The following is a 26,980-nucleotide window of genomic DNA, read 5'->3' as shown; positions in this document are numbered from 1 at the left end:
TAAAAATACTAAAATTCCAATTATTTAATTTAAATCCAAATTAAATTAATAAACTGAAATTATGGGGTGTTACAACTCTCCCCCACTAAAAGAGTTTTCGTCCTCGAAAACATACCTTAGACGAAAAGTCTCGGGATAGGAGTACTTCATTTGACTCCCCCATTCTCCGTTAACACTTTCTTAGTTGAATCTCCAAGTTCATCTGACATAACCAACATAAGCATGTCTCATGCATTCAATCTCAGCTCTTACGTCGCATTTGACCATCCCCAGGTGTACCACTTGCTATAACTCCAACGGTTACAACAATGAAACTTCGAGGTGCGATCCATACAGTACGCTCAACAACTGAATAATACAATTACACAATCCATGGTATGATCGCAACTGATCAACACTGTAGTAATAGATTCCATTTACCCACGTACCAACCTTAGACACACTCTTCCAATTGAGCGATAAAGTAATACTTACACTTACTCAGAGCAAATACCCGAGTTACTACATCTATTAAAAACATTCCCACCATTGGAACAAGCACACATCAGTAATTATAATTACATAGCTCATTATCCTCAATATACCATTGCTTACAAGATAGCTCAATTGAGTCCCACTCTCCACTAAGAATCAAATCAACTTCGTCCTTCGTAGAGTATAATCCTTCATTTCAATTAGAAATCCACACAATACCTTACAACATCATAAGATTATTATAGCATCATGTAATATCAATTCTTCTTCTTAACTTCTCCGAATGCCTACTCGTTAATTACGTACAACCGTAATAGGATATCCATCATCTCGGCAATTATTCAAAAGGTCATAATCCTTTGGCACGACATCCTTACGTCCACGAGATTCTAAACCCAACATATAGATAAACACATATTCTCCATGTAGAACCCCGACATATTAATTCTGACTGCTCACGAGTAGCACTCATTACACCACTTTACATCATACTTTCGCTGTACGACTACGACTACTCGTCTTAAGTCACCGTCCAATGCTTTGCACTCCTTCATATTCACTTCTTCTTAATTTTCCACAATATGGTGAGTGGTCATTCTCACATCTCAGCATTCATCACATCTTATACCATTAAGGTAACAAGCAATCTTATACTATCTTTATAATTCCGCCTATTATCAACAAGAGATTAAGGGTGATCAAGTCCTCAATTTGTCAATAGGTAGCCGACAATCATATGTAAGCATAAACAGTTGTTACTACATAATAGCGTCTTTTCCGAGTTTGCACCCAAACTCATTAACGTCGTCATAGTCTAATAATTCTCTACGGTGTCCTTCTTCTAGAATATTCCTTCTTAACTCGGTAACATCTGGAACACAACTGCGACTTCTAGGCCTCATTACACCATCCTCCTCAATTCCGAATTCACCGTCTTTACCTTAGTAATTCAAAGTCGACTTGTCGATCAACTCAACATCAGCTTTCTGACTTTCTCTATTCTCGTCAGGAATACCATTAGTCAGTTTCAGTATACCCAATCTAACATTATTAGGAGCACCTTCTCATACCAAACTTAATTCTCTGAATTGTTCAATTAAATCCAACTCTTTCTCCATCAGCATCGATCTTTTTAGAGGTTCCCTACTCAGTGCATTGACACAACATCTTCCTCACCAAGATGATAATCCAAGAAAAATCTAACCATGTCTATTGCTTCACATTAAGCCCTTGCTGATCAAACAGGTACTCCAGACTCTTATGGTCACTAAACACTTCCAACCTCAACCATACAAATAATGTTGCCACAAACAAAACCACAGTCGTCAACTCTAAGTCATGGGTCGGATAATTCCCTTCCTGCGCTTTCAATCATCCCGACGCATAAGTTACTACTTACTGATTTTACATCAATACACCATCCAAACCCATCAACGACGCATCACAATATACCACAAATGGTTCCAAAGTCTATTTCACTTTTTCTAATGATTCCTTCATCACTCAAATCCATCAATATTTAAATCATCTTTATCCGCTTATTTATTAAGGACATATTCTACTCGACTTCGTTCCGAACAATCGCGGTAATAAGCATTCCTATTTCAACACTAGTATAGCCTCTTTATCCAACATCATAATATCTCCTCATAGGACCACTCTATGGTATTTATAACTCTTCCATAAGGTAGAACATAATCTCTCCTCTTCGTGGATTCAAACGGTACATTAATCTGACATTCAGAGCTCAAGATACGGACGTTTCCAATCGTTATCCAAATTTGCAACACCGACACCATGCTGCGACATTCTATACAATATCTCCAAACTCTTCAATTGGCACATTTAATTCCTAGAATTTCTTATCAACAAGTCTTTAATTATTCCTTTATTCCGTTCAACTCTGACACTGACATCCCATGTAGCACCAATGAACAGTCTAGTTCTAAGAGCAAGTGCAATCGTAACTTCACCCCTTTCTAACATCATCCTGACACCATTAAATATGTTACAGCTACTGCAACTATTTTTATAACAAAGTTCATCTCGTTAGCTTTCCGACGCTTCAAACGGAACTCAAATCGGATGTCCAGAACTCCAGTTATGAATTTTCGAAATTTCATAACGAGTCAGCAATCTTCATGCGATTTGCTTACGAAAATTCTGCTCCAAAACTCATCCTCTTCAAATTAATATCATTATTAACATCATCTTATCACATCTCTTCGCTTCCAAACTTCTTATAACTTAAACAACACATTTCATCGCTGAAGTTCGATTTCTGCAACATCCTGAAACCAAATTCATGTACGCCATCATCAACCTTCTTATCCTTGAGATCATATTCGTCTCTTTGCATTACTCGCACTTCGAAACTTTCTCAACAACATCGATAACCTCTCCCATCATCTCAATTACTTACTAGTAATCCTACGACAAGGTCTACGACAATACTTCTTTTAATCACTGCTTCAACAACAACCTTTTACATAGGGCTACTCATACAACAACATCGCAGTACGTCAGTAGCACTTGAGGCATCACAACTTCCAAATTCCATTTCTCAGAAATAACCATCATCTACTCCGAGACACTCCGACTGAACAACAACCACGGTCTTCAGTCCATGTCACCTTCGCTTCAGAAAACAATAACTCCACACTCTTGTACTACTGCCCCACTCATCTCTCTAACATCTTGCATCTGAGACATATCCGAGAAGCATGACTTCTCCCCCACTACTTTCAATCCCACTTCTGCAAGCAAACCGTTAGAACACACTGGGTACCGACAGTGTTTCTCACACATGTCGCATACCGACAGGAATTAACAACAAGACTCTGGTCACAAGGACCGACTATGCTCTGATACCACTATTGTAACACCCTTCTAAAACCCCCACGGAAAATATAATAAAAATTCAGAGTAAACATGAAATACAAGGATGTCACAACTTCTTTAACATAAAATACTATAGTCATTTGTCATGCCACACGAGGAACCATTTAACATAAATACAATTCATGTTCAACACAGCGGATTATAATTCATAACATTGCATAATCATCATCATTCATGCAAGTTCTCTAATACAATTATAAACAACAAAGACCGACATAATAATTCGTCTCTAAACTAGCGTTCCCCAGTGTTACAATCAGAGCATGACTCGACACGAACTAAGGGCTAGCCTATAAGCTATCTTCACCCAATCAAGACGCCGCTACATCCTTAATCTGAAATCATCAAAGTAAGGGTGAGTTTCATTCGAATTAATAAGCATTATGCAATCATAAGCAATAAAATCTCATAGTAATTATCATCCACTCAATCATACATATAATCAGAATTATTACAACAAGTAAACATCAATCCAACAATATTGGCCATCGGCCCACAACTCATCAATTATACCAATGATCAAGTTATATTAACAACATATTCTTAATACATCAATCATATAAACACACCAAGGCATAACACTGAATTCCATCCAATCATGTTATAACCAATGCATATGATTAAACTGACACTATGCATGTGGTACCATACATGGGATATACCCATCCAACTGATATCCTCATCACTGAGATACAGTTTAACCAGCACCGATTCCACACACAGGGAATCATGCTCACCAAATATCCAGCACCGATTCCACACACTGGGAATCATGCTCACCAAAATATCCAGCACCGATTCCACACACTGGGAATCATGCTCACCATTTTATCCAACACCGATTCCACACACTGGGAATCATGCTCACCATTTTGATCCACTTTCATCACCGGGATCCATCACCAAAAATGTATGCCAATGAATGCAACATATAACATGCTTACAACATCACCAATCCGATGTAACACATCGTCTCATTATCATCACCAAATCATCACCAATAAGCATGTATATATTCTTAGCATTCATACAAACATATCACACATACATTCACCACAGTTCACATGTTAATATCAACAGTATATTAACATTCATAAATCATCAATCATCACCACGTTCATGCATCGTTACATCTAACCTCATTGCACACAATGTAACCAATTATCAAACAACCCAACAACATAATCACAAAACATGTATTCATTTACGACATGTTATAAACCAACATCACCCAATGAATATCACAATCTCATCACCAATACAGAACATGCATCAATAGTCATGTATATAAGCACATATACATATACTATCTTTCAATTCATTAATAATTAAATCGAGTTTAAAAAGTAAAGTTGGCTATTGCCCATTTTATCAATTCATCAGATAAAGCATCTCATTAGCTTCGCAACGCCCAAAACGGCACATAAATCGGATACTCAGATCAAAAGTTATGAGTTTTCAAAGATAAAAAATTTTTAGAAAAATGCTGCAGGAACGGGGTTGTCCCTACGTGGGAACCGGTTCCTGGCAGCTTCAAAGTCACGTCTCTGATTTTTACTATGGGGAACCGGGTTGTCCCTACATGGGAACCGGTTCCCAGCTACCCAGAATCCATATTTCTCTGTTTTTACAAGGGGGAACCGGTTCGTCCCACATGGGAACCGGTTCCTACGTACCTGCACAGCAAAAATCACCATTTTGACAGCATTTACCATATCCCAATACCCCAATTTCAGGTACATACGAACATACACACAAATATCATTGTTTTTCATACAATTACACATTTCAAACAAGTTATTGACATGTATTAACATCATATATCACAAGTATCAACAAAATCATGCCAATTCATACAAGATTATCAAAACCTAACAAAATTCCCAAACCCGACACGTACGATTGAACTAGACAACAATCCTAATCAATCATACTACCTACAATCACATAAGGAATACTAACCCGAAGAATCCCCCCTTACCTCAGAGTCGAACTTCGAAGGTTCTCTTCCCCTTTGGCTCTTCTCACTTTCACGTGTTCTCCTTTCTTCAGACTCAGTTCCTGCTTCTGCTTCCTCTTTTCCCCAAATTCCTTATTTTATGAAAAATAAAATAAATATTATAATGGGCTTGCTTAGTCAACACCCCCTCTTCTGCTAATCACCACTCTAGGCCCAAATGTCAATATTTCACCATTTTCCAAATAATTCCAAATAAAAATACTAAAATTCCAATTATTTAATTTAAATCCAAATTAAATTAATAAACTGAAATTATGGGGTGTTACAATGTGCGGGGAAAGAAGGAAATTGAGTTCTTGGAACTGAAACAGGGTAGTATGACAGTGCCGGAATATGCTTCCAAATTTGTGGAATTGGCTAAGCACTACGTGCACTACACCAATGATGCAGCTGGAGAATTCTCTAAGTGTATCAAGTTTGAGAATGGTCTTCGTGATGAGATCAAGCAGGGTATCAGGTATCAAAGGATTCGCCGATTTGCTGATTTAGTGGACTGTAGCAGAATCTTTGAGGAAGACAGTCTTAAGCTGAAATCATCTCACTCTCGCGAGTTAGTTGATAAGAAGGGGAAGAAACCTATGGGCAGAGGTACACCATATGGTAGGGGAAACCCAAGAGCTGGTAATTGGAAAAGGCCTAGTGGGGGAGATTCTGGTGCTCCCGTTAGGTGCTTCAACTGTGGTGAAACAGGACATAAGAGGAATGAGTGCAAGAAAGAAGAGAAGAAGTGCTTCAAGTGTAACAGAATGGGTCATATTGCTGCTGACTGCAAAATGAGAACAGTAACTTGCTATAACTGTGGAGAAGAGGGTCATATCAGTCCGCAGTGCACCAAACCAAAGAAGGACCAAGCTGGAGGGAAAGTCTTTGCTTTGTCTGGACCAGAAACTACTCCGGAGGATAGACTGATTAAAGGTACGTGTTTCATACATAACACACCTTTAATTGCGATTATTGATACTGGTGCGACTCACTCGTTTATTTCATTGGACTGTGCTAAGAGGCTAAATTTAGAGATATCAAAGATTAGTGGAAGTATGGTTATTGACACTCCTGCGTCGGGTTCAGTGACCACTTCATCTGCATGTTTGAACTGTCCTGTTGATATATTTGGTAGGAAGTTTGGAATGGACTTAGTGTGCCTTCCGCTCAAACAACTTGACATTATTTTGGGGATGAACTGGTTGCAATTTAACCGAGTTCATATCAACTGTTTTACGAAGACGGTCATCTTTCCTGAAGAAGTTAATGTCGATCAGTTGGCAATGACTGCAAGACAAGTGGGTGAAGCTATTCAAGACGGGGCAGCCATGTTCATGCTCCTTGCATCAATGGAAGTGAAAGGAAGAGTGGTGAGTAATGAATTACCGGTGGTACGAGAATTTCCAGAAGTGTTTCCAGAAGATGTTAGAGAGCTACCACCTGAAAGGGAAGTAGAGTTTGCTATTGAGTTAGTTCCTGGAACCAGTCCTATATCGATGGCACCTTATAGAATGTCGGCATCTGAATTGACCGAATTGAAGAGTCAATTAGAAGAATTGTTGGAGAAGGAGTTCATTCGTCCAAGTGTATCACCATGGGGTGCACCGGTGTTATTAGTAAAGAAGAAGGAAGGATCTATGAGGTTGTGTGTAGACTACAGACAACTGAATAAAGTTACAATCAAGAATCGGTATCCACTGCCGAGGATTGATGATTTGATGGATCAGTTGGTCGGAGCTAGTATATTCAGTAAAATTGATTTGAGGTCCGGGTATCATCAAATTCGTGTGAAGGCGGACGATATTCAGAAAACTGCGTTCAGAACGAGGTATGGTCATTATGAATACACTGTGATGCCGTTTGGAGTTACTAACGCACCTGGTGTTTTCATGGAATATATGAATAGAATTTTTCATCCTTATCTTGATAAATTCGTTGTGGTGTTCATTGACGACATTCTGATATATTCCAAAAGTGAAGAGGAACATGCAGAGCATCTCAGAATTGTACTGGGAGTGTTGAAAGAGAAGAAGCTTTATGCCAAACTGTCGAAATGTGATTTCTGGTTAAAGGAAGTGAGTTTCCTGGGTCATGTAATTTCCGAGAATGGTATTGCCGTAGATCCGACAAAGGTAGAAGCCGTGTCTCAATGGGAAGCTCCGAAATCCGTTACTGAAATTCGTAGCTTTCTGGGTCTTGCAGGTTACTATCGGAAGTTTATAGAAGGTTTTTCAAAGTTAGCTCTACCATTGACGAAATTGACTAGGAAGGGTCAAGCGTTCGTTTGGGACTCGAAATGTGAAGAAGGATTCCAAGAATTAAAGAAGAGGCTGATTAGTGCTCCTATTTTAATTTTGCCGAATCCGGCAGAATCCTTTGTGGTGTATTGTGATGCTTCATTGATGGGACTTGGAGGTGTGCTAATGCAGAATCAGCAGGTAGTTGCTTATGCGTCGAGACAACTTAAAGTGCATGAGAAGAACTACCCGACTCATGACTTAGAGTTGGCCGCGGTGGTGTTTGTGTTGAAATTGTGGAGACATTACCTTTATGGTTCACGGTTCGAGGTGTTTAGTGATCATAAGAGTCTGAAGTACTTATTTGATCAGAAAGAGCTCAATATGAGACAGAGGAGGTGGTTAGAGTTCCTTAAAGATTATGACTTTGAGCTGAATTACCATCCGGGTAAGGCGAATGTCGTTGCTGACGCTTTGAGTAGAAAGTCCTTGCATATGTCGATGTTGATGGTGCGAGAACTAGATCTGATTGAGCAATTCCGGGATTTAAGTTTGGTATGTGAAGGCACTTCGAATAGTATCAAGTTAGGTATGTTAAAGCTGACAAGTGGAATTCTTGATGAGATCAGAGAAAAGCAGAAAGATGATGTGGGACTAGTTGACAAATTGACTTTAATTAACAAAGGGAAAGGAGATGAGTTCGGAATTGATGAGAATGGCATCTTGAGATTTGGCGACCGTGTTTGTGTTCCTGATGTTACTGAACTGAAGAAGAGTATCTTGGAAGAAGGACATCGTAGTGGATTGAGTATTCACCCTGGTGCTACTAAGATGTACCATGATTTGAAGAAGTTATTCTGGTGGCCTGGAATGAAAAAGGACATAGCTGAATTTGTGTATTCTTGTTTGACTTGTCAGAAGTCAAAGATCGAACATCAGAAGCCGCATGGAACTATGCAACCTTTATTTATTCCTGAGTGGAAGTGGGATAGCATATCCATGGACTTTGTATCTGGATTGCCAAGAACAGCTAAGAACTATGAAGCCATTTGGGTTATTGTGGATCGACTGACGAAGTCTGCTCACTTCATACCAATGAGGATGGATTATTCGATGGAAAGGTTGGCACAGTTGTACATTGAGAAAATAGTAAGTTTGCATGGTATTCCTTCGAGCATAGTATCAGATAGAGATCCAAGATTTACGTCCAGATTTTGGGAAGGATTACAGAAGGCCTTGGGTACTAAATTGAGGTTGAGTTCTGCTTATCATCCACAGACTGATGGACAGACTGAAAGGACGATTCAATCATTGGAAGATCTATTGCGTGCTTGTGTATTGGAAAAAGGTGGTACATGGGATAGTTACTTGCCGTTGATTGAATTTACTTACAACAATAGCTACCATTCGAGTATTGGTATGGCTCCATTTGAAGCTTTGTATGGTAGAAGGTGTAGGACACCACTGTGTTGGTATGAATCTGGTGAAAGTGCAGTGATTGGACCAGAAATTGTTCAAGAGACGACGCAAAAGATAAAGATGATTCAGGAGAAGATGAAAGCTTCTCAGAGTCGTCAGAAGAGTTATCATGACAAGAGGCGGAGAACACTTGAATTTCAAGAGGGAGATCATGTATTTCTGAGAGTAACTCCTACGACGGGTGTTGGTCGAGCACTAAAGTCAAAGAAGTCGACGCCGCGTTTCATTGGTCCGTTTCAGATTACAGAAAGAGTAGGAGAGGTTGCTTATCGTATTGCTTTACCAACGACGCTTGCAAACCTACATGACGTATTCCATATATCACAATTGAGGAAATATATTGCGGATCCGTCTCATGTAATCCAGGCAGATGATGTGCAAGTGAGAGATAATATGACAGTTGAGGCGTTGCCTATGAGGATTGAAGATCGGAAGATAAAGCAACTACGTGGTAAAGAAATAGCTTTAGTCCGAGTAGCTTGGGAGGAGCTGCAGGTGGAAATGTTACGTGGGAGCTGGAAAGTCAGATGAAAGACTCTTATCCCGAACTCTTCGTTTGAGGTATGTTTTCGAGGACGAAAACTCTTTTAGTGGGGGAGAGTTGTAACACCCCGTTAATTCTAGAGTATTAATTTAATTATTTTATTAATTAAATTATTAGAATTAATAATATGTGGGAATTATTTGGAAAATAATAAAAATATGGTGTTGGGCTGAGTGTGATAGTTAGTAGAAGGGGGGTGTTAACTAAGCAAGCCCATTAAGAATATTTTATTTTATTTTTCATAAAATAAAGGAATTGGGAAAAGAAGCAGTAGAAGCAGATTTTGGAACTGAAGAACACGTGAAAGTGAGAAGAGCCTGAAGGGAAGGAGAACTTCGAAGATTCGACTCTGAGGTAAGGGAGGATTCTTCGGGTTAGTGATCCTTATGCGATTGTAGGTAGTAGGATTGATTAGGATTATCGTTTAGTTCAATCGTACGTGTCGGGTTGGGAATTTTGTTAGGTTTTGATAATCTTGTATGAATTGACATGATCCTGTTGATACTTGTGATATATGATGTTAATACATGTCAATAACTTGTTTGGAATGTGTAATTGTGTGAAAAACAATGATAATTGTGTGCTATGTTCGTATGTACCTGGAATTGGGGTTATGGGATAGGGTAAAAGCTGTCAAAATGGTGATTTTTGCTGTGCAGGTACGTAGGAACCGGTTCCCATGTGGGACGAACCGGTTCCCCCTTGTAAAAACAGAGAAGTATGGATTCTGGGCAGCTGGGAACCGGTTCCCATGTAGGGACAACCCGGTTCCCCATAGTAAAAATCCGAGGCGTGATTCTGGAGACTGCCAGGAACCGGTTCCCATGTAGGGACAACCCGGTTCCTGCAGCATTTTTCTAAAAATGTTTTATCTTTGAAAACTCATAACTTTTGATCCGAGTATCCGATTTATGTGCCGTTTTGGGCGTTGCGAAGCTAATGAGATGCTTTATCTGATGAAGTAATAATACGGGCAGTAGCCGACTTTTTTTATTTATTCAATTGAATTATTGTTGAATTGGTTTATGATGGCAATTAACATTAACGTGATGTGTATGTTATTGTGATGATGTGGTGTATGTATGTGAATGATTGGATGATGCTTATACATGTCCATACTTGTTGTGATGTTATTGGAAAGAGGTAATAAGCGATGTTAAGCATCGGAATGATGAAGATGTATGATGATGTAAGTATGTGTCATGTGTGCATTATTCATAAATCATTTGCATTGGAAGGCTAATTCCCATTGTGCGGAGATTAGCGGGAAGTCATCGTGTGCCCATGTGGGGTGTGAGCGATGAGGCAGTAGTCGTGTGCCCATGTGGGGTGTGAGCGACTAGAGGGCAGTATCAAAGAGAGAAGTCCTGTGATATGATTCATGAATTTTGGTACCACATGCATGAGTGTCAGTCCATTCATTGCATTATAACATGATATAATTGGTTGATTGTGTGGTGTGATAGATGATGTTTATACACTGATGCTTGCTTGTTATAATAATTCCAATTATATGTATGTTGAATGGATGATAGTTGCTATGAGATTTTATTGCTTATGATTGTATAATGGTTGTTAATTCGAATGAAACTCACCCTTACTTTGATGATTTCAGATTAAGGATGTAGCGGCGTTTTGATTGGGTGAAGATAGCTTATAGGCTAGCCCGTAGTTCGTGTCGAGTCATGCTCTGATTGTAACACTGGGATCGACTAGTCTTAGCGTTACTTGTTATACTTGTTGCCTTTTGGCTATGGATTTATGTATGGAGTTTTTATGTGGAGATGTTCCTAATACTGTTGGTTTTAAGTTCCGCTGTGCTAAACACCTGTTTGTTATTGGTTAATTTTTAATAAAAGCATGACAATCGACTTTGATGTTTTATTTATTTAATAATTGTAGCATCCTTGCTGTTTAATTACTCTGATTATATTATAATTCCGAGGGGGTTTAGAAGGGTGTTACAGCGATATCAATTACAAATGAACAAACAAGTTTACATTAAAATGTAAAACGTTATTATTTTTCGTTAGAAATGTCATACATCGGACGACTAAATAATAAGAGATTTATATTGAAACTTTAGGAGACAAATTTTCTAACCTTGATAGAACTTTAGTAAAATAGCCATCAATGACACCTTTTAAAATAACACATTACCCATCTAAATAAAAAATAAAAATAAAATTTTAAATTAAATATTATAATAGAGTTATGTCATTCAAGAAACACACGCAATAAATTTGTCTCAATGCTAGGTATTGTCAAACAAAAATATTGTAAATTCTATGTGAGGATATGTTTTAGTACTTCACTTGTTAAGTGTTTGGTTTTCTTTTTCAAGTATAGAATTTTCTTTCTTTATTGATCATTCTTAGTATGTGTAACACCCCATATATACATTGCCTAGGATATATGCATCTGGCATTAAAATGGTAACGAAAAATCATAGCATAAGCAGCGGAATGGATAATGTATAAGTACAAGTACAAAAGTCCAAACTGTCATGGCCAAAATACAAAGGTTCCAACAAGGTACAAATACACATCCAAAATACAAAATATGAAGGTAAAAGGATCATAAACTACAAAAGAACGTGTCGCCAAGAAACACCAACTCGAAGCTAAGTCATCTTACCCTTGCCTCGACCCTGCCTCGAATCACCTGAAAAATATAAGTTGGAATGGGGGGAGATTACTAAATCTCAGTGAGTCTTCCTACACTACACCAAAAAAAGATGTTTAATAGCGCTTTTTTTGGGCTTTAATAGCACTATTAATTCCCTACTATTATAGGTTGGATAGCTAAGATAGCGCTTTTTAAGCGCTATTAAAACAGAAGACTATAATAGCGTTTTCTTTTAAAGTGCTATTAAAACAGAAGACTATAATAGCGTTTTCTTTTAAAGCGATGCCATAGCCTAGTTGTGTAAATTTATAATATTTCAAAATATAATTTAATAGCGTTTTTATGAAAAAAGGCAAAAAGCTATTATAGAATGATAGATTCTATCTTTAATAGCACTTTTTTAAAAAGCGTTGTTAAATGCTCTTATTTTTATTTATTTTAATATTAAATAACAAAACGATAATGATTTTAAAACTTAATATATCCGGAAAAAAAACATAGCAAGAAACCTCATGGTCAATCAATTAGTCTCAATCAAAATTTAATTACAATTTTTTTATTATTCACATGAATCTAAATCATATTATTAGTCTCAATTGAAAATCTTAAACTGCAATGTGAATTCTAACACTAAGTCACTCTTCCTTACAACTATCATGTGGGAATTAAAAGATATGCTCCAACATAATAGTATTCCATAACAACAACTACATTGATAAAGTAAGCACTTCTATAAGAACAAAATTAACATGAACAAATCATATTTTTAAGAGACAAAGCATTTTAATTTAATTACCAGTGACTTGTCAAATCATTCCAGCTCCAGCTGGAATCTTGTCTTCATCAAAGACAACTCTGAGGAAAACCAACATTGTTCTTGAACACAAAGGTTTCTCTAGTGCTCACTGAGAAAGAACACGGAACAAAAGCCAAACCCCTTTCACTAGAACCAAGAAACACTTCAACAACCAAGGCATTGTTAGATAGCTTTGCACTTACAATAGTGGCAACAACAGCAACTCCAACGCCTTTGAGTGAAGCTTTGACACAAAGCCTTGGAAATTGGGAAGTTGAAGTTTGACTCTTAGTCATGGCACTAACTTTGATTGCTACATTTTCCTTAAGCCCTGTAAATGACATATATGGAAAAGTGATATCATTTCATGATAGGCAATAAAGCTTAGCTTATAAATACAGAGAATAATAGAGAATATTGTCATTTAAAAAAGATAATTTTGTTGTTGATATAAGAAAGTAACAAGGAAAGAGGTATGTAAAATAATTAAATCATGTTATTGACCTTAATGTGACCAACTTGACCAATCAATAAGTTATGTGATAGATTCATTGACATTAATAGCAGTGAATAAAAGAGTTCCACTGACTTGCATCTCATAAAGCCTTTTAACACTAGTGGTAGTCTCTTACGAAACACCAACAAGTCTTTCCTTCATCTTACGGTACATTTGAAGGCTAGTCTTCAACCCATCTCTAATGATGGTAAGCACAAACTGAAAATCAACGTTATCAGTAGAATTAGGATCAAGAACCTCACCGGTTTTCTCAAAAAGCCCTTCAGCTTTAACACCTTAATGGATCAAAAGAGTAGCATCACCACCATCATCAACGATCAGATCGGGACCACCACCGGGACCCCAATCCAAAGCGCGTTCCGTACACACGAATACTCCTGTAGGGTTTCACCCTTCCAATCAAATACAACGGAACTGTCACGAGCTAAGGCGGTGGCTACATTGTTTCAAGTTAAAAAAATGTTGCGGGAGCACCGACGAACTTCGGCATTGGTGGCGGTTAGGGTTTCGATGAGGTCGGAGATTTAGATGGTCATCTGAAGAGATACGGTGATTATGGCTCCTTTGAAGGGCTATGATGGTCCGAACTCGGTGCGACAAGAGAATTTCCACTTAGCGGTGATGATAATAGCTGTGTTTTCTGAGTATTCGATAAGGATAAGGTCAAAATGCATTTTTGAGGTCTGAAGTTGATGAGGGGCCCACAACCATAAAATGAAAGAAAAACATGGGTTTTTTTATTTATTTTGCAGAAAGCTTTAAATAGCGTTTGTTTAATGATTTGCTATTAAATGACTATCTTTATAATAGCGCTTATGCAAAAGTGCTATCGAAAGTATACCCCTATAATGTCGCTTATTCATAAAGCGCTATTAAACTCTTCTGAAATATTTTTTCAAAATACTTTTTCATTTTGTAATAGCGTTTTAAATAAAAGTGCTATTATAAGTGTTACCTTATTATAGCGCCCGATAAAAAAGCGCTATTAAAAGTGTTTGTGTGAAAATTTTAATAGCACTTCAATAAAAAACGCTATCAAAATGGTGCTATTGTAGGTCAAAATTGTAGTAGTGCTATCCTACGGGTTCGCTCAGTACTACAGGGAACATACAATCAAACGAATTCACCGAGATTCTGGGTTGTCCTCACGGCCAGGTACAAGTACATACAAGGAATTGTCCCCATTGGTAGTCCCATAACTAACCAATGGATATGGAAAAAACCGGCACAGGGCTAACACAAGCATGTATGCAGACCCGTACACTGGGATAAAGAATGCAGAAGTAGTATTCCGCTTGTCTACTTAGGCTACACAAACCACACCCTCGGTGAGATACTCCTGTACATCGCGTCAAGAGACTCGCATAAGCCCACTGCACTATGAGTCAGATGAATCCCATGTGATTTAGGCCTACTTGGCTACACAATCTCATCTGTGACGAGTTACCGCAATGACTTCCTAAGTGGCGTCACTACCTCATCAATCATGTATATACACAGGTGGTTATACAGACGCGAAAACACTTACGAGACAGTACAAGCCCACCGGGCGAAAGCCTATTGGCATTGCCTACGTGGTACCACTAGAGGTGAGTCTGAAGTGATGTAGCCTAAATGGCATCACGACCCCATCCTACCAAGCACGCCGATATGTTACCTCAAGTGGGAAACACCTTTTAGAGACCCTCACCAGCATATCACAATGGTAGCTCAGGTGAAAAATACATACCGAGCACGTCGATATGTTACCTCAAGTGGGAAACGCAATTCAAGACCCTCACTAGCGCATCATAATGGTAGCCATGGAAACTACGTCCATAAACAGTGCATTTCCACGTAGTAGTTTAAGCCTACTCCGATTCTAGCATATATAACAACCATGCTCATAGAGCCATACAAACCAAACAACTCCGAATGTTCAACCGGAACAACGGAATCACAATGTTCATATCAATCCCTATATCACATAATACATTGCAACCACAACATGTATTAATCACAATTAACTTTCATGAACATCTAAATAGCATACATATCAGTATATTAGCCTTAGACATGCTTATAGTATCGATAGACAATCACTAAGTCAAACTTTTCCCGATTCCGGAACATTTCTGAACTTGGGGAAGAAATCATGTTTTTCTGTCAGGACATGTTCACCACACGAACTGCCAGCGAGCCCCCCGATTCGCTACAGCAAGCTCCTAATGAACAAGTCAATAGCTCCACCTGATTTTGGAAAAGAAGGTTCGCTATGCGAACCTGTAGCGAAGCCCCGATTCTCTATAGTGAGCCATAACGAGCTCCAGCGAATAATTAAATTAAAACTCCTAGACCTTTGCTACTAGTTTGCTATGCGAACATTCGCTACGTGAACCAGAAGTTCGCTACGCGAACTCTGCTGCACTTTGAAAAAACTCATAAAACTCAGAAATGAATTTGAGGTTCCCAAGCCCCAAATTTCTACATGCAATGGATGAATATCAAAATATTGCACTAATTAAACATACATGTGATAGCTATTTACAGAATGTAACTTAGAACATGCATGATCAAGAGTATGTGAACATTCTTCTCAAAACCCTCATCCCTCAAATCCCAAAATATTTTCCCCAAGGTCTTTATCTAAGAGACGCACCTTGAAGAAGAGCAGTAGGAACTGCAAAAATCAGAACTAGATGATGAGGATGGTTGAATCAAAGATGCATGCAAGGTTGATGATGAGGTTGGCAATGGGTTCTCTTCTTCCTTCCTCCTTGTTTCATGTTTCCTTCCTTTTCTCTCCTTAAAATCTGATTTTGTCCAAATGGTTAGCAATGTCACAAGCCAAACAATCCCCTATTTCTTAGTTAAGTGAGGAAAGACCACAATACCCTTGACACATACACATTTAGCTTATTTCTCATTATTTCTAAATACATATGTCTCATAATATAACTCTAAAAGTCCTCTACTAGCCAACTAAGTAGTAGTCTCTTAGGGAATATTAATACCGGGTATTACAATATGATAAGTGATTACTTGGGATTATGACATCCACATTGGTACTTTATACATTATACCAAATTTCATATATAGTTAAAACTTCCTCTGAGATATAAAATCTTAGACAACCTACTATATTACATGTATAAACTGGTTGTGTAACAAAATGACCCAAATTGTACGGAAAACAAGTCTTCATTCTTCGCATATCAATTTGCTTATATTTTGAAACTTGATCATCTTAGACATTAACTCTTATTGAAACGCAATAATATAATGTCTTTCTAAGCAAGATGTATCTGGAGTCGATAAAATATAGCTTCAAGGTTCACTTTTAACACATAATAATGAAGTTGATATTCCTCCAACTTGCATGAAATTGAAAAACTTGAGTGTTGAGATGATTATCTAGTCTTCAAAAAAACGTGTATTCCTAATAGGAAGAAAAACTCTAGTTGATCGTTCAAAAAAGACATGTATACTTCCATGTGAAACGATTAATGTATTATTCCTTTGTAATGTAACTTTAAAATGGTCCTATGATTTCAAAAAATATAAAACACAAAGATTCATAATTAATGATTCCTAATAATCATTAAATGTATTTTTTGAAATTACAACAATAATGTCTCTTTTAATTTTTAAAAATAATTTTAAAGTATATGTTGAATTTAAAAAAAAAAAAATCCTGAAAAAACTATTAATCTTGTAGATCAACAATTTTGTTTAAATTTCTTTGTAATATTTTGATGTGAACTATAGAACGCGTGTTCTTCTTTCTTCATGTTAAAATTTCTTTAGTTTTTTATTACAATGGGTCGCAAAAGTGTGTTTCATTACAAATATTAATATAAATTAAAAATAGTTTTTTAAGTTAAAAATTTATTGAAGATGGTGGTTCTAATTGATCCATTGAATATTTTTAACCAAGGAAATTACGACCGAGGGTGTTTGTGATAAACTACATTTTCACAATCTTTCTCCACCGTATTTCGTTGATTAAAGAAATTTGTTGGTTCAAAAAATAAATTTTAGAACATGTTAATCACGGTTTCTAGTATTTAACTAATAGCTTATTTTTCTTTGTAGTTTCTACTATTTCAATTTGAATGTTTTATTACATACAAAAAAAGAGGTAGACATTCTCTGCTTCTCCAATGTTTTGATAAAAAAAGGACTATGTTTTCATAAAAAAGGACTAGAGTGACATGAAGATTGACGATTCGAAACCAATATACTAAATTAATAATAACATAACATTTGATATTTCAATACATACATATATATGTTGATAATATGATATAACCCATAGATATACATTTATATAGTTTTTGTCGCGATATTAGTTACAAATGAACAAACAAGTTTACATTAAAATGTAAAACATTATTAGTTTTTGTTACAAATGTCATACATCTGACGGCTAAATAATACGAGATTTATATTGAAACTTTAAGAGAAAAATTTCCTAACCTTGATAGAACTTTAGTAAAATAGCCATCAACGACACCTTTTAAAGTAACACATTACCCATCTAAATAAAAAAAAATTCAAATTAAATATTATAATAGAGTTATGTCATTCAAGAGATAGAAACAATAAATTTGTCATAATGCTAGGTATTGTCAAACAGGAATAATGTAAATTCTATGTGAGGATATGTATTAGTACTTCACTTGTTAATTGTTTGGTTTTCTTTTTTCAGTATATAATTTTCTTTCGTTATTTATAATTCTTAATATGATAAATGATTACTTGAGATTATGACATCCACATTAGTACTTTATACATTATACCAAGTTTCATATACAGTCAAAACTTCCTCCGAGATATAAAATCTTAGACAACCTACTATATTATATATATAATCTGGTTGTGTAACAAAATGACCCAAATTGTTCGCAAAACAAGTCTTCAGTTTCTGCTTATTGATAGAAATGTGATTAGTGAAGTGGGGCCTAGGCCAAGGGTGTGGAGATTTTACACTAGGAAAAATACAAAATGAATAAAATATGGTGATGTGGCTGTGAATGCATGAAGTGCATGAGAGTGGCTATATATATGGCTATTGCTGAATGGGAATAATCAGGAAGGAATTCTGTTAAGATTTGGTGGGGTCACCTCTTGGTGATTTGGGAGCACTACGTGCTTGGGAATTGGTAGCCACTACCAATTTTTTATTTTCCTTTTGTTATGTTATTACCTTCCTGTATTTGTGGATCTCATATTCATTCAACTGCTACTTCCTTTCCATATTACACTGTTATATTAGATTTATCACTATTTACGCATTAAAACCCATCAATTGGTCTGACCTACCGGATCCAACTCACACAACAAAGAAGGTTGTAGATTCCAAGAAAGCCTGAGATGGGTGACCGCATTGATGCCTTAGAGACACAGATGGGAAATGTGACAATGACTCTACAAGAGCTCGCGTTACAGGTGCAACAACAAAGTTAGGTTCTAGCGGAACTAAGCAAACAAATGGGAAAGAAAGGAGAGACTCTAGAAGGGGAAGCCTATGTTTTTGACTCTACACATAGTGAATCTCGCCTCGCCGGGAAGAAGGTGAAGTTGCCTTTGTTTGATGGTGATGTTCTTGTGGCTTGGATTACACGGGCCGAAATTTATTTCGATGTTCAGAATACATCGGATGATATGCATGTGAAGTTGGCTCGCCTGAGCATGGAAGGTTCAACCATTCACCGGTTCAACTTGTTGATGGAGACAAAAGATGAGTTGTCATGGGAGAAGCTGAATCGAGCGTTAATTGCTCGTTATGGAGGACGTCTTTTGGAGAATCCATTCGAGGAACTTTCAAAATTGAGGCAGAAGGGAAGTGTGGAGGAATTTGTCGAAGCTTTTAAGCTGTTGTCATCATAAGTTGGAAGGCTTCTAGAAGAACAGTATATGGGATATTTTATGAGTGGATTGAAACCCCAGATTCGGAGGAGGGTACGCACTCTGAATCCTCAAAATAGAATGGAGATGATTCGAAATGCGAAAGATGTTGAAGAGGAATTGAAGGAGGAATACGATGATGGTGAGCATGGTGATGTGAAAAAAAAGGGTACGAGCGATTGGGCCAAAAGGATTGGGTCGGGCTTCTAATGAGGAAAGTTGGGTCTCAACCCAGGGATGCAACTCGTTCTTTTCAGTCGAGTGGGTCAAACCCAAGCCAAAAAACGGGATCAATTGGATCTAACACAAATTCCATTTCGTCGTTGGTTTCCTCAGCTCGCAAAAACGATGGAGGTTTGCGTTCTAGCGCGACAGAGAGGTGGAAGGGAATACGAAGTATCCCTAATGATGAATTCGAAGAGAGGAGAGCGAAGGGTCTGTGTTTTAAATGTGGGGGAAAATATCACCCTACGTTGCATAAATGTCCAGAATGAGCTCTTAGGGTTTTAATCCTAGGAGAAGGTGAAACCATGACAGAAGAAGGAGGCATTGTGAGTATGGAGGACGTGACGGTGAAGAGTGAAGAAGAAGTGGAGGTGGAATGTAAATTGATGGGGTATTGGGAAGCATGGGTGAGTCTCACACCAAGAAGGTTAAAGGGAAGATACAGGATGTGGATTTATTGGTGTTGATTCATAGTGGTGCGAGCCACAATTTCATTTCTCCCGAAGTGTCTACTGTGAGAACAAGCTTGGTGATGGTCATAAGGTGAGAACACAGGGAGTATGTAAGGGGGTCAATATTAAGATGGGAGAGATTTAAGTGTTTGTGGATGCGTTGGTGTTGGAGCTAGGGGAATGGATATGGTGTTAGGAGTTGCCTGGTTAAAAACTCTTGGGAACGTGATTATGGATAGGAAGGCCATGACTATGCAATTTTCTTATGAAAATGAGTTGGTGAAATTGCAGGGTCAAGGCAGTAAGGTGGTCAAACAAGGTTATTTGAACTCCTATCTTGAGGAAACTCATAGCAGAACTGAGCTGGGTTGGTGGTGGGTTCATTTACAGTCAATGGAAGCAACCAAGTCAGTGGTTCCCAAAGGCTTAAATCATACTAGAAGAAATTCCAGGAAGTGTTTGGAAACAACATTCAACTACCCCATGGGAGGAGTCAGGTGCATCGGATTAAGCTCTATCCTGATCATGGAGCCATTAATGTCAAACCTTACAGGTACCCTCATCACCAAAAAAAAGAAATTGAGAAGCAAGTGTCAGAACTATTGAAAGCTGGAGTCATTCGACTAAGTATGAGTTCTTTTGCAAGTCCAGTGATATTAGTCAAGAAGAAAGACAAGAGCTAGAGAATGCGTGTAGACTAAAGGGCTTTAAATAAAGCTACAATACCAGATAAGTACCCAATCCCTATAGTTGATGAGTTGTTAGATGAATTATATGGAGCTACTGTGTTCTCTAAAATCGATATAAAATCTAGGTATCATCAAATTAGAGTGCATGAGGATGACATCCCTAAAACGGAGTTTCTAAATCATAACGGACACTATGAATATTTAGTAATGTCGTTTAGATTAATGAACGCCCCAACTACCTTCCAAGCCTGCATGAATGACATTTTTCGACCATATTTGAGAAAGTTTGTCTTGGTATTTTTTGATGATATTTTGATTTACAGTAGAGATATCAAAGAACACCAAATGAATTTGAAGATGATTTTGTCTGTGTTAGTTGAGCATTATTTTGTAGCAAATCAAGCAAAGTGTAGGTTTGGCAGTGGACCCTAATAAGGTGAAGTGTATTCTTGATTGGCCCACACCAAAGAATGTGAAGAGAGTGTCATACCCTAAATTTGTCCTACCCTATTTATCTGGCTTACAATTCATAAACATACTTCATTTAGGTCATGGCCTAATGCATGCATTCATATCATTGATACAATTCAAGGGATGGCAAGAAAGAGCTTTCAACAGTAGAGATTTCTTGATCAAAAGGAAGGGATCTGAGGTCTAACCAGGTGGAATCATCCTTATTTTGAAGTTTTTTTTCTTGAATTAAGGTTTCCTCATCTTCAATCCAAGGCATTGGTTGAAATGTTCAAGCTGGGAATTCATCTGGTCTCCCTGAATTAGGTTTTTGACCAAAGTCAACAACAGTTGACTTTTTGGTCATCACATTAATCAGGAGCTGATTTTATAATGAGAGATTTCATGGGATATATGTGGAAGCATTCAATTGATTGCCATTGGTTGGAAGTTGATTAATTAGAAAATTCATCAAGAATTGGGAAAAATCAGAACAGTTGACTTTTTGGTCAAAGTCAAGGTCAACTGTCCAACATTGAATGAGGGATGAAAATTAGTCAAGAAAAGTCAAAGGAAATAAATTAAATCAAGAAAATACAAAAGTTACCAAAAGTGGAAGGTAGTTGAAATTGGAAATTTCCAAAAGGGGAAAGTTTGAAACAGAAAATATTTTGGAAGTTGTGACTTGGTTGAGCAGTCCACTTCAGCACCATGTTACACGTGTCAAGAGACATCATCTCAGAAAAATTATAACACCATGTTGTTCACCTCATGGAGGTGAACAACTTTGTAGTTGAGAGTTTTTTTATATGAAACATGGATCAAGAGATATGAAGGGATAAAGTTTAAAGATTCCATCTGAATGTAAGGCAAGATGCTTGGCAAATCCTAGGCACGTGCGCAGCATTTCAACAAGTAGTTGGTGCTCCACTTTCAAGACGAGATTTAGAGAATTGTAAGAGCTATCTTGACTCCAAGGTAATGTCTAATTGTTCTACTCTAGGTATCCTTTCAAATGGTCCAAGGATCAATGCTTTTGGTCAGGTAGAAAGCAAGATAGGAAGCTTCAAACTTAGGGGTACGAGGTTGTATGTCAACTGGCATCTCGCCATGGGCTCGCACGCAGATCACTGCAGTGATGGAGTGATGAGTTCATGACAACTTATGTCACACCTCTAAGTTTTATTTCAAGAAACTTTCAACATCAAAACTCATCCCCTCCATCTACTCTTCCCAATGATCCCAAGTTTAAATCAAGTGGTGGCTTGGAGAGGAATCTCTGTACCCGCAAAGTTGTCACCTCGGGCACGTTTGGTTTTAGCAAAGCTTCAATACAAAATCCCCACAGCACGTGTATGGCCAACTATCAGTATTATCCCTCAGTCACCATGCAAAAGCTGGACGCAAGAAAGCATAGCCAAAACTTACCTCAAATATACACGTGCTCACTTAGTTTGTAAGGAGAAAAGATAAGCTACACTCACTTCACCATAACTCTCCATGCTACCTCTTCCGATATAAACACTAAACCCCTTCACAATCAAAACACACAATTCATTTTTCCCATTTTCTGATTCTCTCTTCCTCTTTTTCCTTCCCCCACTCTCCTCTTCATCACCAACATCACTTCACTCTCTCCACCAAACAAAAAGTTTGTTACAAATCGTAACAAACCCCATAACTACCATTGCAACCTCCATCTTCACCTTCATTCTTTTCCCAGTCTCATCACCTTGCACTAACCATCATTGCATCTTCATAAAGCTTCATCATCTAACCATGGCCTCATAGTAAAGTCTTCTTCTTCTCAGATTTCAAAGGCTTCACTGAAACTCTGAGTTTATTTCTCATTGTCTAATCACGTTCATAACACATCAAGTACCATCATCATCTTCAAGATCCGGAGCAAAAAAAAACATGAAGAGTCGAAGACTTCCGAAGATATCCGTTTAAGAACTCTTCCATGTAAGATCTAAAAGCTCTCAGCATTCTATCAACATGAGTAGGTCATGCGCATCTGGTATATATTCGTTACTCGTTATACTTGTGTAAAACTCTTCCGTTGTTGATTTTGATGTTTTTGGCTCGCATGAATTTGAGGCGTGTATGTATGTTTAAATCTTACATTTGAGTTCTATGAATGTTGTGGATCATATTGATGTGCTCAGATTTTGTTTTGATGAAATTCTTAGAAGTTAGGGTTTTAAACTTGGCTCCGGTTTGAGAGATAGAAGAACAATTAAGGGAAAAGAAGGCCGGATTTGGATTCAGGAGGAAATTGTGAGTGAAGTAGTGATGGTTTGATCGGTTTCTAGGAGAATTAAGTCATGGCTCCGGCGGGGTTTGCTCGGAGAAGATGACCGGAATAGTGCTTCCAGCGTCTGTGTGTTGTTCCCCATCTTTCTCCATCTGCATACGTGGCGCGTGTTCGTTGGTCCCTTTTCATAGCTTTTGGCCTTTTGTTTTATTATAAACATTGGGAATGAACTGTGGCAGGTGGTGATTGGCTGAATTCTCTTCTTTGTCCTATATGACTTAAATTGCATGGCACCAATTGATATCATGTCACGTCCTCTTATTCATGTTACATTTTATATAAAAAAAACTTATGGTAAAGTGATAATACACATGAGGGTAATCTGCATAAGTGAAATAAAAAAATAAAAAGAAGCATAGTGTAATAACTTGGGCCTCGTTTTTGTATGGGCCTATTGCCAATTAATTTCCACACCACCCAAATTCTGAGCCCAATGCGCCAATAACATAGATTTCGTTCAGGTTCCAAATTACTAACATACCCCCTGCTCACTAGAATTTAAATTTTGGCAAAATACCTCTTTTGGTCCCTTAAGTATACCCTTTGGTTCACTTTGGTCCCTCAATTAATTTTCGTGCCATTTTGGTCCTTTAAGTTTCTCAATATATCCATGTTTGTCCTTCCGTTAGTGAATCGTTAGTCAAAGTTAAAAAAAAACGTCCAGTTGGTAGTTTGTATGATGACGTGGGTAAGTGAAGTCCAGATGGCAGTGTGAGGGCATATGTGTACAAGAAGAAAAGGGTTCAGTCTCCTTCATCACAACAACAACAATAATATCGTTCATCTAACATCATCAGAACAACAACAAAACGTGTTCATCATCACGAAATCACCCGCAACACAATAATGATTCGCGTCAACACACAACAATTGCGACCAACCTGCAAAAATGTTCAACAACCAACAACATCAACCATTAAACTCGCGATTTCAGAAAAGAAAATGGAACCGGAGAGAGGCCGCCCCTGAGTTTGCGTCGGCGGAAGAAGAGGAGAAATTGGCCGCCATCGTGTTTATGTGGGAAGGTCGGAGGAGCGCCGTTCTTCAACCCTTCCCACATAACACAACCATTTCAACAAACAATTATATGATTGAACACCAAGTTTCAAACTTTTTCTCTCCATGAACTCAAAAACCTCCATAGCTTTCTTCATTTTCCCTCTTTTACAAAGGGAGTTTATCAAAACAATGATAGTTGCAACATCTAGTTCAAACCCATTTTCAAGAAAGTAAAAAGAACTGTTTTTGCTTCTTCAACATTGTTTTTCTCACAGTGGCACCTTATCATGATGGGATAAGTGCAAGAATCAAGAACAAGATGAAAAGATGATAACTTTGTGAAGATTGTTTGAAAATGTTGTAGCTCTTGTGCAATGAGTAGAACCATGAGAAGGTGATTAAAATTTGATATGGTTTGAATTTGGAACACGACAGTGTCTTTCTCTAGGTTTTGTTGTAGTATGTGGTTTTTGTTTAGTGAGTATTTTGGAAGAGTATTGGGTAGAGGTTTGTTGGAATTCTTGTTGGTGAAGGAATTTTTGTGAGTATTTTAGTGAGTTATTTTGCAGATCCAAGTTAAAGGAGGTGTGGATCTGCTGAAGAGATGTGGGAAACGAAGAAGAAGATGACACCATGCCATCTCACTGCCAAGTAAACAAAATAGACGGACGTTTGAGGCAACATGATGGAAGGGACTCCTTTGGAACTTTTTGAAATTTAAAGGACCAAAATGGCACGAAAAAAAATTAAGGGACCAAAATGAACCAGGGGATATAGTTAAGGGACCAAAAAGGGTAGTTTGCCTTTAATTTTTGTTTAATTTTGTCTTCTTTTAATTTTTACTTCAATAATCAGTTTTAAGTCAAATAAAAAATGCATACAAAATACTTTTAGACACTTTAGGATGTGTAGAGAATTGTTCATATTTTTTTTGAATATTTTCTAATTGTTTTAGCTTTTTTAATAAATATTTTTCTTTTGTTAGGCACATAATATTCTTTGTTTTAGCACTTTTTGTAAATGGTTTTGTTAAATGATTTAGGAGTTGATTTTAGCTTAGATTTTTTGTATGAATTTAGTTAACACATGTGTGATTGTACCTATAAATTTCCATGTTCTAATTCTAATTTTTGAATAGAATTTTGATTGAGTTTCTTTGACCCATTTCATGTGTATATTTTAGATAGTACTTGTATGGTTTTGTTTAGGATTTAAGTTGCATTTATGCAATATTTTGGTTTATAATTAGGCTTTAGATCTCCTCTCCCTTAGTTAGGTTACAACTTTGAATTAGGGTATTAGGTTAGTTATTTTATTTTTATTTCACAACTTCAAAACACATAATAAATGATCGATTAATTCCCCTTTGCATAATAGCTACAAAAAAAATTCAACAAAACACCAAAAACACATTAATAGAGGTTGAAAACAATAAAAAGGGAATGAAAGCTCTCGTCCCTCTTGTTTAAGGGGATCAGTTGAGTGGAAGTTCCCAACCATAAAAAACACAAACAAAGAGTCGCTCGAACCTCACTTGTTTAAAGGAGTAACTCGAAACGCTCGACAAATTTCTCTCTCTTCTCTCTTGCCTTCGTGGCATTCTTAAGGGCACCGTTATTTCCGCTCGATCGCATCGTAGGTCGTCCCCTTATGCAAGAGCGTGAACGTTAACGCCACCCAACAAAAAAATACACAACAAACAATAAAAAACATAGAAAATCTTAAGCAGAACTACGGTGCTCTGATTCTTCATAAGAGGATACGTAGGCATAGAGGCAACTCTAGTGAGCACAATAATTATTAAAAAACTCTAAGTTAATCATGCATTGCATTCCCTCTTAGTAGCAATTAAGTAGAAATAGTACACACCCTTTAAATAGAAACAAACATAGGTGGATACATAGGATTAGTGATACATAGGATTAGTGTGGATGCCCATGTTAACTCCCGTAGCGTTTGATACGATCGAGCTTGACATGGGGTACCACGACCAGGCGAGGTTCTTTCATGGAACATTGTGTCTGGCACGTTTGTTGCCTCAAACACATTGTATCCCATGGGAATCGTTAACCCTGGTGACCATTAGGGACACCTCTCAGTGTCTAGACTTCATACCCGTGAGATTGGGGTGGGACAGGATACTAGCCTTCATCATACCCGAATTTATATATTGCAATCTGAAGTCGGAATTTTAAACCTGTTACATTCAGTATAACTCAGTTGTCCAGAGATGCGAGAGACATATATTCTCTCATCACATTGCACACATAACACATCACATCACCACGTCCACCTCACTTCATTTGTAGAAAATCTTAAAGTCAATTTCCAAAAAAAAAATGCTTTACGAAAAGGAAAATGATCTTTTATCTTAAAAAAAA

The 26,980-nt window shown here is 37.4% G+C and overlaps 1 pseudogene; it reads right to left on the bottom strand.

Moving 5' to 3' along the window:
* Positions 1-13,596: 13,596 nt before the first annotated feature.
* LOC131636563 (adenosylhomocysteinase-like) lies at positions 13,597-14,252 on the bottom strand (annotated as a pseudogene).
* Positions 14,253-26,980: the final 12,728 nt, after the last annotated feature.

Source organism: Vicia villosa, unplaced genomic scaffold (genome assembly GCF_029867415.1).
Source record: "Vicia villosa cultivar HV-30 ecotype Madison, WI unplaced genomic scaffold, Vvil1.0 ctg.001788F_1_1, whole genome shotgun sequence".
Lineage (NCBI taxonomy): Eukaryota > Viridiplantae > Streptophyta > Magnoliopsida > Fabales > Fabaceae > Vicia > Vicia villosa.
The sequence above is the reverse complement of the archived record's forward strand: the minus strand, read 5'-3'. Positions and strand labels throughout refer to the sequence as shown.